General features: G+C 43.8%; 36 non-coding genes across 36 annotated transcripts; all 36 read right to left on the minus strand.

The window, feature by feature from the left end:
• Positions 1–33: 33 nt before the first annotated feature.
• Positions 34–105, minus strand: TRNAE-CUC (transfer RNA glutamic acid (anticodon CUC)). Its single transcript has one exon. It is a non-coding gene; the product is annotated as a tRNA-Glu (tRNA).
• Positions 106–184: 79 nt separating this feature from the next.
• TRNAE-UUC (transfer RNA glutamic acid (anticodon UUC)) lies at positions 185–256 on the minus strand. Its single transcript has one exon. It is a non-coding gene; the product is annotated as a tRNA-Glu (tRNA).
• A 67-nt stretch (positions 257–323) lies between these two features.
• TRNAE-CUC (transfer RNA glutamic acid (anticodon CUC)) lies at positions 324–395 on the minus strand. Its single transcript has one exon. It is a non-coding gene; the product is annotated as a tRNA-Glu (tRNA).
• Positions 396–1,476: 1,081 nt separating this feature from the next.
• TRNAE-UUC (transfer RNA glutamic acid (anticodon UUC)) lies at positions 1,477–1,548 on the minus strand. The gene has a single exon. It is a non-coding gene; the product is annotated as a tRNA-Glu (tRNA).
• Positions 1,549–2,204: 656 nt separating this feature from the next.
• TRNAE-UUC (transfer RNA glutamic acid (anticodon UUC)) lies at positions 2,205–2,276 on the minus strand. The gene has a single exon. It is a non-coding gene; the product is annotated as a tRNA-Glu (tRNA).
• A 380-nt stretch (positions 2,277–2,656) lies between these two features.
• TRNAE-CUC (transfer RNA glutamic acid (anticodon CUC)) lies at positions 2,657–2,728 on the minus strand. Its single transcript has one exon. It is a non-coding gene; the product is annotated as a tRNA-Glu (tRNA).
• Positions 2,729–2,807: 79 nt separating this feature from the next.
• Positions 2,808–2,879, minus strand: TRNAE-CUC (transfer RNA glutamic acid (anticodon CUC)). The gene has a single exon. It is a non-coding gene; the product is annotated as a tRNA-Glu (tRNA).
• A 1,081-nt stretch (positions 2,880–3,960) lies between these two features.
• On the minus strand, positions 3,961–4,032 carry TRNAE-UUC (transfer RNA glutamic acid (anticodon UUC)). Its single transcript has one exon. It is a non-coding gene; the product is annotated as a tRNA-Glu (tRNA).
• A 656-nt stretch (positions 4,033–4,688) lies between these two features.
• TRNAE-UUC (transfer RNA glutamic acid (anticodon UUC)) lies at positions 4,689–4,760 on the minus strand. The gene has a single exon. It is a non-coding gene; the product is annotated as a tRNA-Glu (tRNA).
• A 380-nt stretch (positions 4,761–5,140) lies between these two features.
• TRNAE-CUC (transfer RNA glutamic acid (anticodon CUC)) lies at positions 5,141–5,212 on the minus strand. Its single transcript has one exon. It is a non-coding gene; the product is annotated as a tRNA-Glu (tRNA).
• Positions 5,213–5,868: 656 nt separating this feature from the next.
• Positions 5,869–5,940, minus strand: TRNAE-UUC (transfer RNA glutamic acid (anticodon UUC)). The gene has a single exon. It is a non-coding gene; the product is annotated as a tRNA-Glu (tRNA).
• A 682-nt stretch (positions 5,941–6,622) lies between these two features.
• Positions 6,623–6,694, minus strand: TRNAE-CUC (transfer RNA glutamic acid (anticodon CUC)). Its single transcript has one exon. It is a non-coding gene; the product is annotated as a tRNA-Glu (tRNA).
• Positions 6,695–7,074: 380 nt separating this feature from the next.
• TRNAE-CUC (transfer RNA glutamic acid (anticodon CUC)) lies at positions 7,075–7,146 on the minus strand. The gene has a single exon. It is a non-coding gene; the product is annotated as a tRNA-Glu (tRNA).
• A 79-nt stretch (positions 7,147–7,225) lies between these two features.
• On the minus strand, positions 7,226–7,297 carry TRNAE-UUC (transfer RNA glutamic acid (anticodon UUC)). The gene has a single exon. It is a non-coding gene; the product is annotated as a tRNA-Glu (tRNA).
• Positions 7,298–7,364: 67 nt separating this feature from the next.
• On the minus strand, positions 7,365–7,436 carry TRNAE-CUC (transfer RNA glutamic acid (anticodon CUC)). Its single transcript has one exon. It is a non-coding gene; the product is annotated as a tRNA-Glu (tRNA).
• A 1,081-nt stretch (positions 7,437–8,517) lies between these two features.
• TRNAE-UUC (transfer RNA glutamic acid (anticodon UUC)) lies at positions 8,518–8,589 on the minus strand. Its single transcript has one exon. It is a non-coding gene; the product is annotated as a tRNA-Glu (tRNA).
• A 1,108-nt stretch (positions 8,590–9,697) lies between these two features.
• Positions 9,698–9,769, minus strand: TRNAE-CUC (transfer RNA glutamic acid (anticodon CUC)). Its single transcript has one exon. It is a non-coding gene; the product is annotated as a tRNA-Glu (tRNA).
• Positions 9,770–10,425: 656 nt separating this feature from the next.
• Positions 10,426–10,497, minus strand: TRNAE-UUC (transfer RNA glutamic acid (anticodon UUC)). The gene has a single exon. It is a non-coding gene; the product is annotated as a tRNA-Glu (tRNA).
• A 682-nt stretch (positions 10,498–11,179) lies between these two features.
• Positions 11,180–11,251, minus strand: TRNAE-CUC (transfer RNA glutamic acid (anticodon CUC)). The gene has a single exon. It is a non-coding gene; the product is annotated as a tRNA-Glu (tRNA).
• Positions 11,252–11,480: 229 nt separating this feature from the next.
• Positions 11,481–11,552, minus strand: TRNAE-UUC (transfer RNA glutamic acid (anticodon UUC)). Its single transcript has one exon. It is a non-coding gene; the product is annotated as a tRNA-Glu (tRNA).
• A 682-nt stretch (positions 11,553–12,234) lies between these two features.
• TRNAE-CUC (transfer RNA glutamic acid (anticodon CUC)) lies at positions 12,235–12,306 on the minus strand. Its single transcript has one exon. It is a non-coding gene; the product is annotated as a tRNA-Glu (tRNA).
• Positions 12,307–12,385: 79 nt separating this feature from the next.
• On the minus strand, positions 12,386–12,457 carry TRNAE-UUC (transfer RNA glutamic acid (anticodon UUC)). Its single transcript has one exon. It is a non-coding gene; the product is annotated as a tRNA-Glu (tRNA).
• Positions 12,458–12,536: 79 nt separating this feature from the next.
• On the minus strand, positions 12,537–12,608 carry TRNAE-CUC (transfer RNA glutamic acid (anticodon CUC)). Its single transcript has one exon. It is a non-coding gene; the product is annotated as a tRNA-Glu (tRNA).
• A 79-nt stretch (positions 12,609–12,687) lies between these two features.
• On the minus strand, positions 12,688–12,759 carry TRNAE-CUC (transfer RNA glutamic acid (anticodon CUC)). The gene has a single exon. It is a non-coding gene; the product is annotated as a tRNA-Glu (tRNA).
• Positions 12,760–12,963: 204 nt separating this feature from the next.
• Positions 12,964–13,035, minus strand: TRNAE-UUC (transfer RNA glutamic acid (anticodon UUC)). Its single transcript has one exon. It is a non-coding gene; the product is annotated as a tRNA-Glu (tRNA).
• A 380-nt stretch (positions 13,036–13,415) lies between these two features.
• On the minus strand, positions 13,416–13,487 carry TRNAE-CUC (transfer RNA glutamic acid (anticodon CUC)). The gene has a single exon. It is a non-coding gene; the product is annotated as a tRNA-Glu (tRNA).
• A 204-nt stretch (positions 13,488–13,691) lies between these two features.
• Positions 13,692–13,763, minus strand: TRNAE-UUC (transfer RNA glutamic acid (anticodon UUC)). The gene has a single exon. It is a non-coding gene; the product is annotated as a tRNA-Glu (tRNA).
• A 530-nt stretch (positions 13,764–14,293) lies between these two features.
• On the minus strand, positions 14,294–14,365 carry TRNAE-CUC (transfer RNA glutamic acid (anticodon CUC)). Its single transcript has one exon. It is a non-coding gene; the product is annotated as a tRNA-Glu (tRNA).
• A 656-nt stretch (positions 14,366–15,021) lies between these two features.
• Positions 15,022–15,093, minus strand: TRNAE-UUC (transfer RNA glutamic acid (anticodon UUC)). The gene has a single exon. It is a non-coding gene; the product is annotated as a tRNA-Glu (tRNA).
• Positions 15,094–15,775: 682 nt separating this feature from the next.
• TRNAE-CUC (transfer RNA glutamic acid (anticodon CUC)) lies at positions 15,776–15,847 on the minus strand. The gene has a single exon. It is a non-coding gene; the product is annotated as a tRNA-Glu (tRNA).
• A 229-nt stretch (positions 15,848–16,076) lies between these two features.
• On the minus strand, positions 16,077–16,148 carry TRNAE-UUC (transfer RNA glutamic acid (anticodon UUC)). Its single transcript has one exon. It is a non-coding gene; the product is annotated as a tRNA-Glu (tRNA).
• A 682-nt stretch (positions 16,149–16,830) lies between these two features.
• On the minus strand, positions 16,831–16,902 carry TRNAE-CUC (transfer RNA glutamic acid (anticodon CUC)). Its single transcript has one exon. It is a non-coding gene; the product is annotated as a tRNA-Glu (tRNA).
• Positions 16,903–16,981: 79 nt separating this feature from the next.
• Positions 16,982–17,053, minus strand: TRNAE-UUC (transfer RNA glutamic acid (anticodon UUC)). Its single transcript has one exon. It is a non-coding gene; the product is annotated as a tRNA-Glu (tRNA).
• Positions 17,054–17,132: 79 nt separating this feature from the next.
• TRNAE-CUC (transfer RNA glutamic acid (anticodon CUC)) lies at positions 17,133–17,204 on the minus strand. The gene has a single exon. It is a non-coding gene; the product is annotated as a tRNA-Glu (tRNA).
• A 79-nt stretch (positions 17,205–17,283) lies between these two features.
• On the minus strand, positions 17,284–17,355 carry TRNAE-CUC (transfer RNA glutamic acid (anticodon CUC)). Its single transcript has one exon. It is a non-coding gene; the product is annotated as a tRNA-Glu (tRNA).
• A 204-nt stretch (positions 17,356–17,559) lies between these two features.
• On the minus strand, positions 17,560–17,631 carry TRNAE-UUC (transfer RNA glutamic acid (anticodon UUC)). Its single transcript has one exon. It is a non-coding gene; the product is annotated as a tRNA-Glu (tRNA).
• Between the last annotated feature and the right edge of the window lie 93 nt (positions 17,632–17,724).

A 17,724-nucleotide genomic window follows, 5' to 3' on the forward strand; every position in this document is an offset into this window, starting at 1 on the left:
GTTTATTCTTCAAAAGCGGTACAAAAGCACTCACTCCGATACCGGGAATCGAACCCGTGCCTTCTGGGTGAGAGCCAGATATCCTAGCCACTAGACCATATCGGACTTGCTTAACAAAATCTTAATTCTATTCATAAACCTATATCCTTAAGTCTATTCTTGAAAAGCGGTACAAAACCACGTGCTCCGATACCGGGAATTGAACCCGGGCCTTCTGGGTGAAAGCCAGAAATCCTAGCCACTAGACCATATCGGACTTCCTCAACCAGGTCTTAATTCTATTCATAAACCTATATCCTTGAGAAGCGGTACAAAATCACTCGCTCCGATACCGGGAATCGAACCCGAGCCTTCTGGGTGAGAGCCAGATATCCTAGCCACTAGACCATATCGGACTGCTTGGAACAACCCAAAATATTATTCCTAAAAATGTGTCTTTAAGTTTATTCATCAAAAGCGGTACAAAAGCAATCGCTCCGATACCGGGAATCGAAACCGGGCCTTTTCGGTGAGAGCCAGATATCCTAGCCACTAGACCATATCAGACTCGCTTAACCAAGTCTTAATTCTATTCATAAACCTATATCCTTAAGTCTATTCTTGAAAAGCGGTACAAAACCACTTGCTCCGATACCGGGAATCGAACCCGGGCCTTCTGGGTGAAAGTCAGGTATCCTAACGACTAGACCATATCGTACTTGCTCAACCTAGTCTTAATTCTATTCTTGAAAAGCGGTACAAAAGCACTCACTCTAATACCGGGAATCGAACCCGCCCTTCTGCGTGACAGCCAGATATCCTAGCCACTAGACCATATCGGACTTGCTTAATCAAGTCTTAATTCTTTTCATAAACCAATATCCTTAAGTCTATTCTTGAAAAGCGGTACAAAAACACTCGCTCCGATACCGGAATCGAACCCGGTCCTTCTGGGTGAGAGCCAGATATCCTAGCCACTAGACCATATCGGACTTCCTGAAACAAGTCTTAATTCTATTCATAAACCTATATCCTTAAGTCTATTCTTGAAAAGCGGTACAAAAGCACTCGCTCCGATACCGGGAAACGAACCCGAGCCTTCTGGATGAGAGCCAGATATCCTAGCCACTAGACCATATCTGACTGGTCGGAACTACCCAAAATATTATTCCTATAAATGTGTCTTTAAGTTTATTCATCAAAAGCGGTACAAAAGCACTCACTCCGATACCGGGAATCGAATCCGCCCTTCTGCGTGACAGCCAGATATCCTAGCCACTAGACCATATCGGACTTGCTTCAACAAGTCTTAATTCTATTCATAAACCTATATCCTTAAGTCTATTCTTGAAAAGCGGTACAAAACCACGTGCTCCGATACCGGGAATCGAACTCGGGCCTTCTGGGTGAAAGTCAGGTATCCTAGCGACTAGACCATATCGTACTTGATCAACCAAGTCTTAATTCTATTCTTGAAAAGCGGTACAAAAGCACTCGCTCCGATACCGGGAATCGAACCCGGGCCTTCTGGGTGAAAGCCATATATCCTAGCCACTAGACCATATCGGACTGCTTGGAACAACCCAAAATATTATTCCTAAAAATGTGTCTTTAAGTTTATTCATCAAAAGCGGTACAAAAGCAATCGCTCCGATACCGGGAATCGAAACCGGGCCTTTTCGGTGAGAGCCAGATATCCTAGCCACTAGACCATATCAGACTCGCTTAACCAAGTCTTAATTCTATTCATAAACCTATATCCTTAATTCTATTCTTGAAAAGCGGTACAAAAGCACTCGCTCCGATACCGGGAATCGAACCCGAGCATTCTGGATGAGAGCCAGATATACTAGCCACAAGACCATATCTGACTGGTCGGAACAACCCAAAATATTATTCCTATAAATGTGTCTTTAAGTTTATTTATCAAAAGCGGTACAAAAGCACTCACTCCGATACCGGGAATCGAACCCGCCCTTCTGCGTGAGAGCCAGACATCCTAGCCACTAGACCATATCGGACTTGCTTCAACAAGTCTTAATTCTATTCATAAACATATATCCTTAAGTCTATTCTTGAAAAGCGGTACAAAACCACGTGCTCCGATACCGGGAATCGAACTCGGGCCTTCTGGGTGAAAGTCAGGTAACCTAGCGACTAGACCATATCGTACTTGATCAACCAAGTCTTAATTCTATTCTTGAAAAGCGGTACAAAAGCACTCGCTCCGATACCGGGAATCGAACCCGGGCCTTCTGGGTGAAAGCCATATATCCTAGCCACTAGACCATATCGGACTTCCTCAACCAAGTCTTAATTCTATTCATAAACCTATATCCTTAAGTCTATTCTTGAAAAGCGGTACAAAAGCACTCGCTCCGATACCGGGAATCGAACCCGAGCATTCTGGATGAGAGCCAGATATCCTAGCCACAAGACCATATCTGACTGGTCGGAACAACCCAAAATATTATTCCTATAAATGTGTCTTTAAGTTTATTTATCAAAAGCGGTACAAAAGCACTCACTCCGATACCGGGAATCGAACCCGCCCTTCTGCGTGAGAGCCAGACATCCTAGCCACTAGACCATATCGGACTTGCTTAACCAAGTCTTAATTCTATTCATAAACCAATATCCTTAAGTCTATTCTTGAAAAGCGGTTCAAAAGCACTCGCTCCGATACCGGGAATCGAACCCGGTCCTTCTGGGTGAGAGCCAGATATCCTAGCCACTAGACCATATCGGACTTGCTTCAACAAGTCTTAATTCTATTCATAAACCTATATCCTTAAGTCTATTCTTGAAAAGCGGTACAAAACCACTCGCTCCGATACCGGGAATCGAACCCGAGCCTTCTGGGTGAGAGCCAGATATCCTAGCCACTAGACCATATCGGACTGCTTGGAACAACCCAAAATATTATTCCTAAAAATGTGTCTTTAAGTTTATTCATCAAAAGCGGTACAAAAGCAATCGCTCCGATACCGGGAATCGAAACCGGGCCTTTTCGGTGAGAGCCAGATATCCTAGCCACTAGACCATATCAGACTCGCTTAACCAAGTCTTAATTCTATTCATAAACCTATATCCTTAAGTCTATTCTTGAAAAGCGGTACAAAACCACTTGCTCCGATACCGGGAATCGAACCCGGGCCTTCTGGGTGAAAGTCAGGTATCCTAACGACTAGACCATATCGTACTTGCTCAACCTAGTCTTAATTCTATTCTTGAAAAGCGGTACAAAAGCACTCACTCTAATACCGGGAATCGAACCCGCCCTTCTGCGTGACAGCCAGATATCCTAGCCACTAGACCATATCGGACTTGCTTAATCAAGTCTTAATTCTTTTCATAAACCAATATCCTTAAGTCTATTCTTGAAAAGCGGTACAAAAACACTCGCTCCGATACCGGAATCGAACCCGGTCCTTCTGGGTGAGAGCCAGATATCCTAGCCACTAGACCATATCGGACTTCCTGAAACAAGTCTTAATTCTATTCATAAACCTATATCCTTAAGTCTATTCTTGAAAAGCGGTACAAAAGCACTCGCTCCGATACCGGGAAACGAACCCGAGCCTTCTGGATGAGAGCCAGATATCCTAGCCACTAGACCATATCTGACTGGTCGGAACTACCCAAAATATTATTCCTATAAATGTGTCTTTAAGTTTATTCATCAAAAGCGGTACAAAAGCACTCACTCCGATACCGGGAATCGAATCCGCCCTTCTGCGTGACAGCCAGATATCCTAGCCACTAGACCATATCGGACTTGCTTCAACAAGTCTTAATTCTATTCATAAACCTATATCCTTAAGTCTATTCTTGAAAAGCGGTACAAAACCACGTGCTCCGATACCGGGAATCGAACTCGGGCCTTCTGGGTGAAAGTCAGGTATCCTAGCGACTAGACCATATCGTACTTGATCAACCAAGTCTTAATTCTATTCTTGAAAAGCGGTACAAAAGCACTCGCTCCGATACCGGGAATCGAACCCGGGCCTTCTGGGTGAAAGCCATATATCCTAGCCACTAGACCATATCGGACTGCTTGGAACAACCCAAAATATTATTCCTAAAAATGTGTCTTTAAGTTTATTCATCAAAAGCGGTACAAAAGCAATCGCTCCGATACCGGGAATCGAAACCGGGCCTTTTCGGTGAGAGCCAGATATCCTAGCCACTAGACCATATCAGACTCGCTTAACCAAGTCTTAATTCTATTCATAAACCTATATCCTTAATTCTATTCTTGAAAAGCGGTACAAAAGCACTCGCTCCGATACCGGGAATCGAACCCGAGCATTCTGGATGAGAGCCAGATATACTAGCCACAAGACCATATCTGACTGGTCGGAACAACCCAAAATATTATTCCTATAAATGTGTCTTTAAGTTTATTTATCAAAAGCGGTACAAAAGCACTCACTCCGATACCGGGAATCGAACCCGCCCTTCTGCGTGAGAGCCAGACATCCTAGCCACTAGACCATATCGGACTTGCTTCAACAAGTCTTAATTCTATTCATAAACATATATCCTTAAGTCTATTCTTGAAAAGCGGTACAAAACCACGTGCTCCGATACCGGGAATCGAACTCGGGCCTTCTGGGTGAAAGTCAGGTAACCTAGCGACTAGACCATATCGTACTTGATCAACCAAGTCTTAATTCTATTCTTGAAAAGCGGTACAAAAGCACTCGCTCCGATACCGGGAATCGAACCCGGGCCTTCTGGGTGAAAGCCATATATCCTAGCCACTAGACCATATCGGACTTCCTCAACCAAGTCTTAATTCTATTCATAAACCTATATCCTTAAGTCTATTCTTGAAAAGCGGTACAAAAGCACTCGCTCCGATACCGGGAATCGAACCCGAGCATTCTGGATGAGAGCCAGATATCCTAGCCACAAGACCATATCTGACTGGTCGGAACAACCCAAAATATTATTCCTATAAATGTGTCTTTAAGTTTATTTATCAAAAGCGGTACAAAAGCACTCACTCCGATACCGGGAATCGAACCCGCCCTTCTGCGTGAGAGCCAGACATCCTAGCCACTAGACCATATCGGACTTGCTTAACCAAGTCTTAATTCTATTCATAAACCAATATCCTTAAGTCTATTCTTGAAAAGCGGTTCAAAAGCACTCGCTCCGATACCGGGAATCGAACCCGGTCCTTCTGGGTGAGAGCCAGATATCCTAGCCACTAGACCATATCGGACTTGCTTCAACAAGTCTTAATTCTATTCATAAACCTATATCCTTAAGTCTATTCTTGAAAAGCGGTACAAAACCACGTGCTTCGATACCGGGAATCGAACTCGGGCCTTCTGGGTGAAAGCCATATATCCTAGCCACTAGACCATATCGGACTGCTTGGAACAACAAAAAATATTATTCCTAAAAATGTGTCTTTAAGTTTATTCATCAAAAGCGGTACAAAAGCACTCGCTCCGATACCGGGAATCGAACCCGAGCATTCTGGATGAGAGCCAGATATACTAGCCACAAGACCATATCTGACTGGTCGGAACAACCCAAAATATTATTCCTATAAATGTGTCTTTAAGTTTATTTATCAAAAGCGGTACAAAAGCACTCACTCCGATACCGGGAATCGAACCCGCCCTTCTGCGTGAGAGCCAGACATCCTAGCCACTAGACCATATCGGACTTGCTTCAACAAGTCTTAATTCTATTCATAAACCTATATCCTTAAGTCTATTCTTGAAAAGCGGTTCAAAACCACGTGCTCCGATACCGGGAATCGAACTCGGGCCTTCTGGGTGAAAGTCAGGTAACCTAGCGACTAGACCATATCGTACTTGATCAACCAAGTCTTAATTCTATTCTTGAAAAGCGGTACAAAAGCACTCGCTCCGATACCGGGAATCGAACCCGGGCCTTCTGGGTGAAAGCCATATATCCTAGCCACTAGACCATATCGGACTTCCTCAACCAAGTCTTAATTCTATTCATAAACCTATATCCTTAAGTCTATTCTTGAAAAGCGGTACAAAAGCACTCGCTCCGATACCGGGAATCGAACCCGAGCATTCTGGATGAGAGCCAGATATCCTAGCCACAAGACCATATCTGACTGGTCGGAACAACCCAAAATATTATTCCTATAAATGTGTCTTTAAGTTTATTTATCAAAAGCGGTACAAAAGCACTCACTCCGATACCGGGAATCGAACCCGCCCTTCTGCGTGAGAGCCAGACATCCTAGCCACTAGACCATATCGGACTTGCTTAACCAAGTCTTAATTCTATTCATAAACCAATATCCTTAAGTCTATTCTTGAAAAGCGGTTCAAAAGCACTCGCTCCGATACCGGGAATCGAACCCGGCCCTTCTGGGTGAAAGCCATATATCCTAGCCACTAGACCATATCGGACTTCCTCAACCAAGTCTTAATTCTATTCATAAACCTATATCCTTAAGTCTATTCTTGAAAAGCGGTACAAAAGCACTCGCTCCGATTCCGGGAATCGAACCCGAGCATTCTGGATGAGAGCCAGATATCCTAGCCACTAGACCATATCTGACTGGTCGGAACAATCCAAAATATTATTCCTATAAATGTGTCTTTAAGTTTATTCATCAAAAGCGGTACAAAAGCACCCACTCCGATACCGGGAATCGAACCCGGGCCTTCTGGGTGAGAGCCAGATATCCTAGCCACTAGACCATATCGGACTTGCTTAATCAAGTCTTAATTCTATTCATAAACCAATATCCTTAAGTCTATTCTTGAAAAGCGGTACAAAAACACTCGCTCCGATACCGGAATCGAACCCGGTCCTTCTGGGTGAGAGCCAGATATCCTAGCCACTAGACCATATCGGACTTCCTGAAACAAGTCTTAATTCTATTCATAAACCTATATCCTTAAGTCTATTCTTGAAAACCGGTACAAAAGCACTCGCTCCGATACCGGGAATCGTCCTCTCCCCTTCTGGGTGAGAGCCAGATATCCTAGCCACTAGACTATATCGGACTGGTTGAAACAATCCTAAATATTATTCCTATAAATGTGTCTTTAAGTTTATTCTTCAAAAGCGGTACAAAAGCACTCACTCCGATACCGGGAATCGAACCCGTGCCTTCTGGGTGAGAGCCAGATATCCTAGCCACTAGACCATATCGGACTTGCTTAACAAAATCTTAATTCTATTCATAAACCTATATCCTTAAGTCTATTCTTGAAAAGCGGTACAAAACCACGTGCTCCGATACCGGGAATTGAACCCGGGCCTTCTGGGTGAAAGCCAGAAATCCTAGCCACTAGACCATATCGGACTTCCTCAACCAGGTCTTAATTCTATTCATAAACCTATATCCTTGAGAAGCGGTACAAAATCACTCGCTCCGATACCGGGAATCGAACCCGAGCCTTCTGGGTGAGAGCCAGATATCCTAGCCACTAGACCATATCGGACTGCTTGGAACAACCCAAAATATTATTCCTAAAAATGTGTCTTTAAGTTTATTCATCAAAAGCGGTACAAAAGCAATCGCTCCGATACCGGGAATCGAAACCGGGCCTTTTCGGTGAGAGCCAGATATCCTAGCCACTAGACCATATCAGACTCGCTTAACCAAGTCTTAATTCTATTCATAAACCTATATCCTTAAGTCTATTCTTGAAAAGCGGTACAAAACCACTTGCTCCGATACCGGGAATCGAACCCGGGCCTTCTGGGTGAAAGTCAGGTATCCTAACGACTAGACCATATCGTACTTGCTCAACCTAGTCTTAACTCTATTCTTGAAAAGCGGTACAAAAGCACTCACTCTAATACCGGGAATCGAACCCGCCCTTCTGCGTGACAGCCAGATATCCTAGCCACTAGACCATATCGGACTTGCTTAATCAAGTCTTAATTCTTTTCATAAACCAATATCCTTAAGTCTATTCTTGAAAAGCGGTACAAAAACACTCGCTCCGATACCGGAATCGAACCCGGTCCTTCTGGGTGAGAGCCAGATATCCTAGCCACTAGACCATATCGGACTTCCTGAAACAAGTCTTAATTCTATTCATAAACCTATATCCTTAAGTCTATTCTTGAAAAGCGGTACAAAAGCACTCGCTCCGATACCGGGAAACGAACCCGAGCCTTCTGGATGAGAGCCAGATATCCTAGCCACTAGACCATATCTGACTGGTCGGAACTACCCAAAATATTATTCCTATAAATGTGTCTTTAAGTTTATTCATCAAAAGCGGTACAAAAGCACTCACTCCGATACCGGGAATCGAATCCGCCCTTCTGCGTGACAGCCAGATATCCTAGCCACTAGACCATATCGGACTTGCTTCAACAAGTCTTAATTCTATTCATAAACCTATATCCTTAAGTCTATTCTTGAAAAGCGGTACAAAACCACGTGCTCCGATACCGGGAATCGAACTCGGGCCTTCTGGGTGAAAGTCAGGTATCCTAGCGACTAGACCATATCGTACTTGATCAACCAAGTCTTAATTCTATTCTTGAAAAGCGGTACAAAAGCACTCGCTCCGATACCGGGAATCGAACCCGGGCCTTCTGGGTGAAAGCCATATATCCTAGCCACTAGACCATATCGGACTGCTTGGAACAACCCAAAATATTATTCCTAAAAATGTGTCTTTAAGTTTATTCATCAAAAGCGGTACAAAAGCAATCGCTCCGATACCGGGAATCGAAACCGGGCCTTTTCGGTGAGAGCCAGATATCCTAGCCACTAGACCATATCAGACTCGCTTAACCAAGTCTTAATTCTATTCATAAACCTATATCCTTAATTCTATTCTTGAAAAGCGGTACAAAAGCACTCGCTCCGATACCGGGAATCGAACCCGAGCATTCTGGATGAGAGCCAGATATACTAGCCACAAGACCATATCTGACTGGTCGGAACAACCCAAAATATTATTCCTATAAATGTGTCTTTAAGTTTATTTATCAAAAGCGGTACAAAAGCACTCACTCCGATACCGGGAATCGAACCCGCCCTTCTGCGTGAGAGCCAGACATCCTAGCCACTAGACCATATCGGACTTGCTTCAACAAGTCTTAATTCTATTCATAAACATATATCCTTAAGTCTATTCTTGAAAAGCGGTACAAAACCACGTGCTCCGATACCGGGAATCGAACTCGGGCCTTCTGGGTGAAAGTCAGGTAACCTAGCGACTAGACCATATCGTACTTGATCAACCAAGTCTTAATTCTATTCTTGAAAAGCGGTACAAAAGCACTCGCTCCGATACCGGGAATCGAACCCAGGCCTTCTGGGTGAAAGCCATATATCCTAGCCACTAGACCATATCGGACTTCCTCAACCAAGTCTTAATTCTATTCATAAACCTATATCCTTAAGTCTATTCTTGAAAAGCGGTACAAAAGCACTCGCTCCGATACCGGGAATCGAACCCGAGCATTCTGGATGAGAGCCAGATATCCTAGCCACAAGACCATATCTGACTGGTCGGAACAACCCAAAATATTATTCCTATAAATGTGTCTTTAAGTTTATTTATCAAAAGCGGTACAAAAGCACTCACTCCGATACCGGGAATCGAACCCGCCCTTCTGCGTGAGAGCCAGACATCCTAGCCACTAGACCATATCGGACTTGCTTAACCAAGTCTTAATTCTATTCATAAACCAATATCCTTAAGTCTATTCTTGAAAAGCGGTTCAAAAGCACTCGCTCCGATACCGGGAATCGAACCCGGTCCTTCTGGGTGAGAGCCAGATATCCTAGCCACTAGACCATATCGGACTTGCTTCAACAAGTCTTAATTCTATTCATAAACCTATATCCTTAAGTCTATTCTTGAAAAGCGGTACAAAACCACGTGCTTCGATACCGGGAATCGAACTCGGGCCTTCTGGGTGAAAGCCATATATCCTAGCCACTAGACCATATCGGACTGCTTGGAACAACAAAAAATATTATTCCTAAAAATGTGTCTTTAAGTTTATTCATCAAAAGCGGTACAAAAGCACTCGCTCCGATACCGGGAATCGAACCCGAGCATTCTGGATGAGAGCCAGATATACTAGCCACAAGACCATATTTGACTGGTCGGAACAACCCAAAATATTATTCCTATAAATGTGTCTTTAAGTTTATTTATCAAAAGCGGTACAAAAGCACTCACTCCGATACCGGGAATCGAACCCGCCCTTCTGCGTGAGAGCCAGACATCCTAGCCACTAGACCATATCGGACTTGCTTCAACAAGTCTTAATTCTATTCATAAACCTATATCCTTAAGTCTATTCTTGAAAAGCGGTACAAAACCACGTGCTCCGATACCGGGAATCGAACTCGGGCCTTCTGGGTGAAAGTCAGGTAACCTAGCGACTAGACCATATCGTACTTGATCAACCAAGTCTTAATTCTATTCTTGAAAAGCGGTACAAAAGCACTCGCTCCGATACCGGGAATCGAACCCGGGCCTTCTGGGTGAAAGCCATATATCCTAGCCACTAGACCATATCGGACTTCCTCAACCAAGTCTTAATTCTATTCATAAACCTATATCCTTAAGTCTATTCTTGAAAAGCGGTACAAAAGCACTCGCTCCGATACCGGGAATCGAACCCGAGCATTCTGGATGAGAGCCAGATATCCTAGCCACAAGACCATATCTGACTGGTCGGAACAACCCAAAATATTATTCCTATAAATGTGTCTTTAAGTTTATTTATCAAAAGCGGTACAAAAGCACTCACTCCGATACCGGGAATCGAACCCGCCCTTCTGCGTGAGAGCCAGACATCCTAGCCACTAGACCATATCGGACTTGCTTAACCAAGTCTTAATTCTATTCATAAACCAATATCCTTAAGTCTATTCTTGAAAAGCGGTTCAAAAGCACTCGCTCCGATACCGGGAATCGAACCCGGCCCTTCTGGGTGAAAGCCATATATCCTAGCCACTAGACCATATCGGACTTCCTCAACCAAGTCTTAATTCTATTCATAAACCTATATCCTTAAGTCTATTCTTGAAAAGCGGTACAAAAGCACTCGCTCCGATTCCGGGAATCGAACCCGAGCATTCTGGATGAGAGCCAGATATCCTAGCCACTAGACCATATCTGACTGGTCGGAACAATCCAAAATATTATTCCTATAAATGTGTCTTTAAGTTTATTCATCAAAAGCGGTACAAAAGCACTCACTCCGATACCGGGAATCGAACCCGGGCCTTCTGGGTGAGAGCCAGATATCCTAGCCACTAGACCATATCGGACTTGCTTAATCAAGTCTTAATTCTATTCATAAACCAATATCCTTAAGTCTATTCTTGAAAAGCGGTACAAAAACACTCGCTCCGATACCGGAATCGAACCCGGTCCTTCTGGGTGAGAGCCAGATATCCTAGCCACTAGACCATATCGGACTTCCTGAAACAAGTCTTAATTCTATTCATAAACCTATATCCTTAAGTCTATTCTTGAAAAGCGGTACAAAAGCACTCGCTCCGATACCGGGAATCGAACCCGGGCCTTCTGGGTGAAAGCCAGATATCCTAGCCACTAGACCATATCGGACTGCCTCAACCAAGTCTTAATTCTATTCATAAACCTATATCCTTAAGTCTATTCTTGAAAAGCGGTACAAAAGCACTCGCTCCGATACCGGGAATCGAACCCGAGTCTTCTGGATGAGAGCCAGATATCCTAGCCACTAGACCATATCTGACTGGTCGGAACTACCCAAAATATTATTCCTATAAATGTGTCTTTAAGTTTATTAATCAAAAGCGGTACAAAAGCACTCACTCCGATACCGGGAATCGAACCCGCCCTTCTGCGTGACAGCCAGATATCCTAGCCACTAGACCATATCGGACTTGCTTAACCAGGTCTTAATTCTGTTCATAAACCAATATCCTTAAGTCTATTCTTGAAAAGCGGTACAAAACCACGTGCTCCGATACCGGGAACCGAACCCGGGCCTTCTGGGTGAAAGTCAGGTATCCTAGCGACTAGACCATATCAGACTTGATTAAACAAGTCTTAATTCTATTCATAAACCTATATGCTTAAGTCTATTCTTGAAAACCGGTACAAAAGCACTCGCTCCGATACCGGGAATCGTACTCTCGCCTTCTGGGTGAGAGCCAGATATCCTAGCCACTAGACTATATCGGACTGGTTGAAACAATCCTAAATATTATTCCTATAAATGTGTCTTTAAGTTTATTCTTCAAAAGCGGTACAAAAGCACTCACTCCGATACCGGGAATCGAACCCGTGCCTTCTGGGTGAGAGCCAGATATCCTAGCCACTAGACCATATCGGACTTGCTTAACAAAGTCTTAATTCTATTCATAAACCTATATCCTTAAGTCTATTCTTGAAAAGCGGTACAAAACCACGTGCTCCGATACCGGGAATTGAACCCGGGCCTTCTGGGTGAAAGCCAGAAATCCTAGCCACTAGACCATATCGGACTTCCTCAACCAAGTCTTAATTCTATTCATAAACCTATATCCTTAAGTCTATTCTTGAGAAGCGGTACAAAATCACTCGCTCCGATACCGGGAATCGAACCCGAGCCTTCTGGGTGAGAGCCAGATATCCTAGCCACTAGACCATATCGGACTGCTTGGAACAACCCAAAATATTATTCCTAAAAATGTGTCTTTAAGTTTATTCATCAAAAGCGGTACAAAATCACTCGCTCCGATACCGGGAATCGAACCCGGGCCTTCTGGGTGAGAGCCAGATATCCTAGCCACTAGACCATATCGGACTTGCTTAATCAAGTCTTAATTCTATTCATAAACCTATATCCTTAAGTCTATTCTTGAAAAGCGGTACAAAACCACGTGCTCCGATACCAAGAATAGAACTCGGGCCTTCTGGGTGAAAGTCAGGTATCCTAGCGACTAGACCATATCGTACTTGATCAACCAAGTCTTAATTCTATTCTTGAAAAGCGGTACAAAAGCACTCGCTCCGATACCGGGAATCGAACCCGGGCCCTCTGGGTGAAAGCCAGATATCCTAGCCACTAGACCATATCGGACTTCCTCAACCAAGTCTTAATTCTATTCATAAACCTATATTCTTAAGTCTATTCTTGAAAAGCGGTACAAAAGCACTCGCTCCGATACCGGGAATCGAACCCGAGCCTTCTGGATGAGAGCCAGATATACTAGCCACTAGACCATATCTGACTGGTCGGAACAACCCAAAATATTATTCCTATAAATGTGTCTTTACGTTTATTCATCAAAAGCGGTACAAAAGCACTCACTCCGATACCGGGAATCGAACCCGCCCTTCTGCGTGACAGCCAGATATCCTAGCCACTAGACCATATCGGACATGCTTAACCAATTCTTAATTCTATTCATAAACCAATATCCTTAAGTCTATTCTTGAAAAGCGGTACAAAAGCACTCGCTCCGATACCGGGAATCGAACCCGGGCCTTCTGGGTGAGAGCCAGATATCCTAGCCACTAGACCATATCGGACTTGCTTAAACAAGTCTTAATTCTATTCATAAACCTATATCCTTAAGTCTATTCTTGAAAAGCGGTACAAAACCACGTGCTCCGATACCGGGAATCGAACTCGGGCCTTCTGGGTGAAAGTCAGGTATCCTAGCGACTAGACCATATCGTACTTGATCAACCAAGTCTTAATTCTATTCTTGAAAAGCGGTACAAAAGCACTCGCTCCGATACCGGGAATCGAACCCGGGCCCTCTGGGTGAAAGCCAGATATCCTAGCCACTAGACCATATCGGACTTCTTCAACCAAGTCTTAATTCTATTCATAAACCTATATCCTTAAGTCTATTCTTGAAAAGCGGTACAAAAGCACTCGCTCCGATTCCGGGAATCGAACCCGAGCATTCTGGATGAGAGCCAGAAATCCTAGCCACTAGACCATATCTGACTGGTCGGAACAATCCAAAATATTATTCCTATAAATGTGTCTTTAAGTTTATTCATCAAAAGCGGTACAAAAGCACTCACTCCGATACCGGGAATCAAACCCGCCCTTCTGCGTGACAGCCAGATATCCTAGCCACTAGACCATATAGGACTTGCTTAACCAAGTCTTAATTCTATTCATAAACCAATATCCTTAAGTCTATTCTTGAAAAACGGTACAAAAGCACTCACTCCGATACCGGGAATCGAACCCGCCCTTCTGCGTGAGAGCCAGACATCCTAGCCACTAGACCATATCGGACTTGCTTAACCAAGTCTTAATTCTATTCATAAACCAATATCCTTAAGTCTATTCTTGAAAAGCGGTTCAAAAGCACTCGCTCCGATACCGGGAATCGAACCCGGTCCTTCTGGGTGAGAGCCAGATATCCTAGCCACTAGACCATATCGGACTTGCTTCAACAAGTCTTAATTCTATTCATAAACCTATATCCTTAAGTCTATTCTTGAAAAGCGGTACAAAACCACGTGCTTCGATACCGGGAATCGAACTCGGGCCTTCTGGGTGAAAGCCATATATCCTAGCCACTAGACCATATCGGACTGCTTGGAACAACAAAAAATATTATTCCTAAAAATGTGTCTTTAAGTTTATTCATCAAAAGCGGTACAAAAGCACTCGCTCCGATACCGGGAATCGAACCCGAGCATTCTGGATGAGAGCCAGATATACTAGCCACAAGACCATATTTGACTGGTCGGAACAACCCAAAATATTATTCCTATAAATGTGTCTTTAAGTTTATTTATCAAAAGCGGTACAAAAGCACTCACTCCGATACCGGGAATCGAACCCGCCCTTCTGCGTGAGAGCCAGACATCCTAGCCACTAGACCATATCGGACTTGCTTCAACAAGTCTTAATTCTATTCATAAACCTATATCCTTAAGTCTATTCTTGAAAAGCGGTACAAAACCACGTGCTCCGATACCGGGAATCGAACTCGGGCCTTCTGGGTGAAAGTCAGGTAACCTAGCGACTAGACCATATCGTACTTGATCAACCAAGTCTTAATTCTATTCTTGAAAAGCGGTACAAAAGCACTCGCTCCGATACCGGGAATCGAACCCGGGCCTTCTGGGTGAAAGCCATATATCCTAGCCACTAGACCATATCGGACTTCCTCAACCAAGTCTTAATTCTATTCATAAACCTATATCCTTAAGTCTATTCTTGAAAAGCGGTACAAAAGCACTCGCTCCGATACCGGGAATCGAACCCGAGCATTCTGGATGAGAGCCAGATATCCTAGCCACAAGACCATATCTGACTGGTCGGAACAACCCAAAATATTATTCCTATAAATGTGTCTTTAAGTTTATTTATCAAAAGCGGTACAAAAGCACTCACTCCGATACCGGGAATCGAACCCGCCCTTCTGCGTGAGAGCCAGACATCCTAGCCACTAGACCATATCGGACTTGCTTAACCAAGTCTTAATTCTATTCATAAACCAATATCCTTAAGTCTATTCTTGAAAAGCGGTTCAAAAGCACTCGCTCCGATACCGGGAATCGAACCCGGCCCTTCTGGGTGAAAGCCATATATCCTAGCCACTAGACCATATCGGACTTCCTCAACCAAGTCTTAATTCTATTCATAAACCTATATCCTTAAGTCTATTCTTGAAAAGCGGTACAAAAGCACTCGCTCCGATTCCGGGAATCGAACCCGAGCATTCTGGATGAGAGCCAGATATCCTAGCCACTAGACCATATCTGACTGGTCGGAACAATCCAAAATATTATTCCTATAAATGTGTCTTTAAGTTTATTCATCAAAAGCGGTACAAAAGCACTCACTCCGATACCGGGAATCGAACCCGGGCCTTCTGGGTGAGAGCCAGATATCCTAGCCACTAGACCATATCGGACTTGCTTAATCAAGTCTTAATTCTATTCATAAACCAATATCCTTAAGTCTATTCTTGAAAAGCGGTACAAAAACACTCGCTCCGATACCGGAATCGAACCCGGTCCTTCTGGGTGAGAGCCAGATATCCTAGCCACTAGACCATATCGGACTTCCTGAAACAAGTCTTAATTCTATTCATAAACCTATATCCTTAAGTCTATTCTTGAAAAGCGGTACAAAAGCACTCGCTCCGATACCGGGAATCGAACCCGGGCCTTCTGGGTGAAAGCCAGATATCCTAGCCACTAGACCATATCGGACTGCCTCAACCAAGTCTTAATTCTATTCATAAACCTATATCCTTAAGTCTATTCTTGAAAAGCGGTACAAAAGCACTCGCTCCGATACCGGGAATCGAACCCGAGTCTTCTGGATGAGAGCCAGATATCCTAGCCACTAGACCATATCTGACTGGTCGGAACTACCCAAAATATTATTCCTATAAATGTGTCTTTAAGTTTATTAATCAAAAGCGGTACAAAAGCACTCACTCCGATACCGGGAATCGAACCCGCCCTTCTGCGTGACAGCCAGATATCCTAGCCACTAGACCATATCGGACTTGCTTAACCAGGTCTTAATTCTGTTCATAAACCAATATCCTTAAGTCTATTCTTGAAAAGCGGTACAAAACCACGTGCTCCGATACCGGGAACCGAACCCGGGCCTTCTGGGTGAAAGTCAGGTATCCTAGCGACTAGACCATATCAGACTTGATTAAACAAGTCTTAATTCTATTCATAAACCTATATGCTTAAGTCTATTCTTGAAAACCGGTACAAAAGCACTCGCTCCGATACCGGGAATCGTACTCTCGCCTTCTGGGTGAGAGCCAGATATCCTAGCCACTAGACTATATCGGACTGGTTGAAACAATCCTAAATATTATTCCTATAAATGTGTCTTTAAGTTTATTCTTCAAAAGCGGTACAAAAGCACTCACTCCGATACCGGGAATCGAACCCGTGCCTTCTGGGTGAGAGCCAGATATCCTAGCCACTAGACCATATCGGACTTGCTTAACAAAGTCTTAATTCTATTCATAAACCTATATCCTTAAGTCTATTCTTGAAAAGCGGTACAAAACCACGTGCTCCGATACCGGGAATTGAACCCGGGCCTTCTGGGTGAAAGCCAGAAATCCTAGCCACTAGACCATATCGGACTTCCTCAACCAAGTCTTAATTCTATTCATAAACCTATATCCTTAAGTCTATTCTTGAGAAGCGGTACAAAATCACTCGCTCCGATACCGGGAATCGAACCCGAGCCTTCTGGGTGAGAGCCAGATATCCTAGCCACTAGACCATATCGGACTGCTTGGAACAACCCAAAATATTATTCCTAAAAATGTGTCTTTAAGTTTATTCATCAAAAGCGGTACAAAATCACTCGCTCCGATACCGGGAATCGAACCCGGGCCTTCTGGGTGAGAGCCAGATATCCTAGCCACTAGACCATATCGGACTTGCTTAATCAAGTCTTAATTCTATTCATAAACCTATATCCTTAAGTCTATTCTTGAAAAGCGGTACAAAACCACGTGCTCCGATACCAAGAATAGAACTCGGGCCTTCTGGGTGAAAGTCAGGTATCCTAGCGACTAGACCATATCGTACTTGATCAACCAAGTCTTAATTCTATTCTTGAAAAGCGGTACAAAAGCACTCGCTCCGATACCGGGAATCGAACCCGGGCCCTCTGGGTGAAAGCCAGATATCCTAGCCACTAGACCATATCGGACTTCCTCAACCAAGTCTTAATTCTATTCATAAACCTATATTCTTAAGTCTATTCTTGAAAAGCGGTACAAAAGCACTCGCTCCGATACCGGGA

The sequence above is a fragment of the Phalangium opilio genome, unplaced genomic scaffold (genome assembly GCF_054372755.1).
Source record: "Phalangium opilio isolate 3A_F unplaced genomic scaffold, DU_Popi_V2 ptg000022l_1, whole genome shotgun sequence".
NCBI classification, from domain to species: domain Eukaryota; kingdom Metazoa; phylum Arthropoda; class Arachnida; order Opiliones; family Phalangiidae; genus Phalangium; species Phalangium opilio.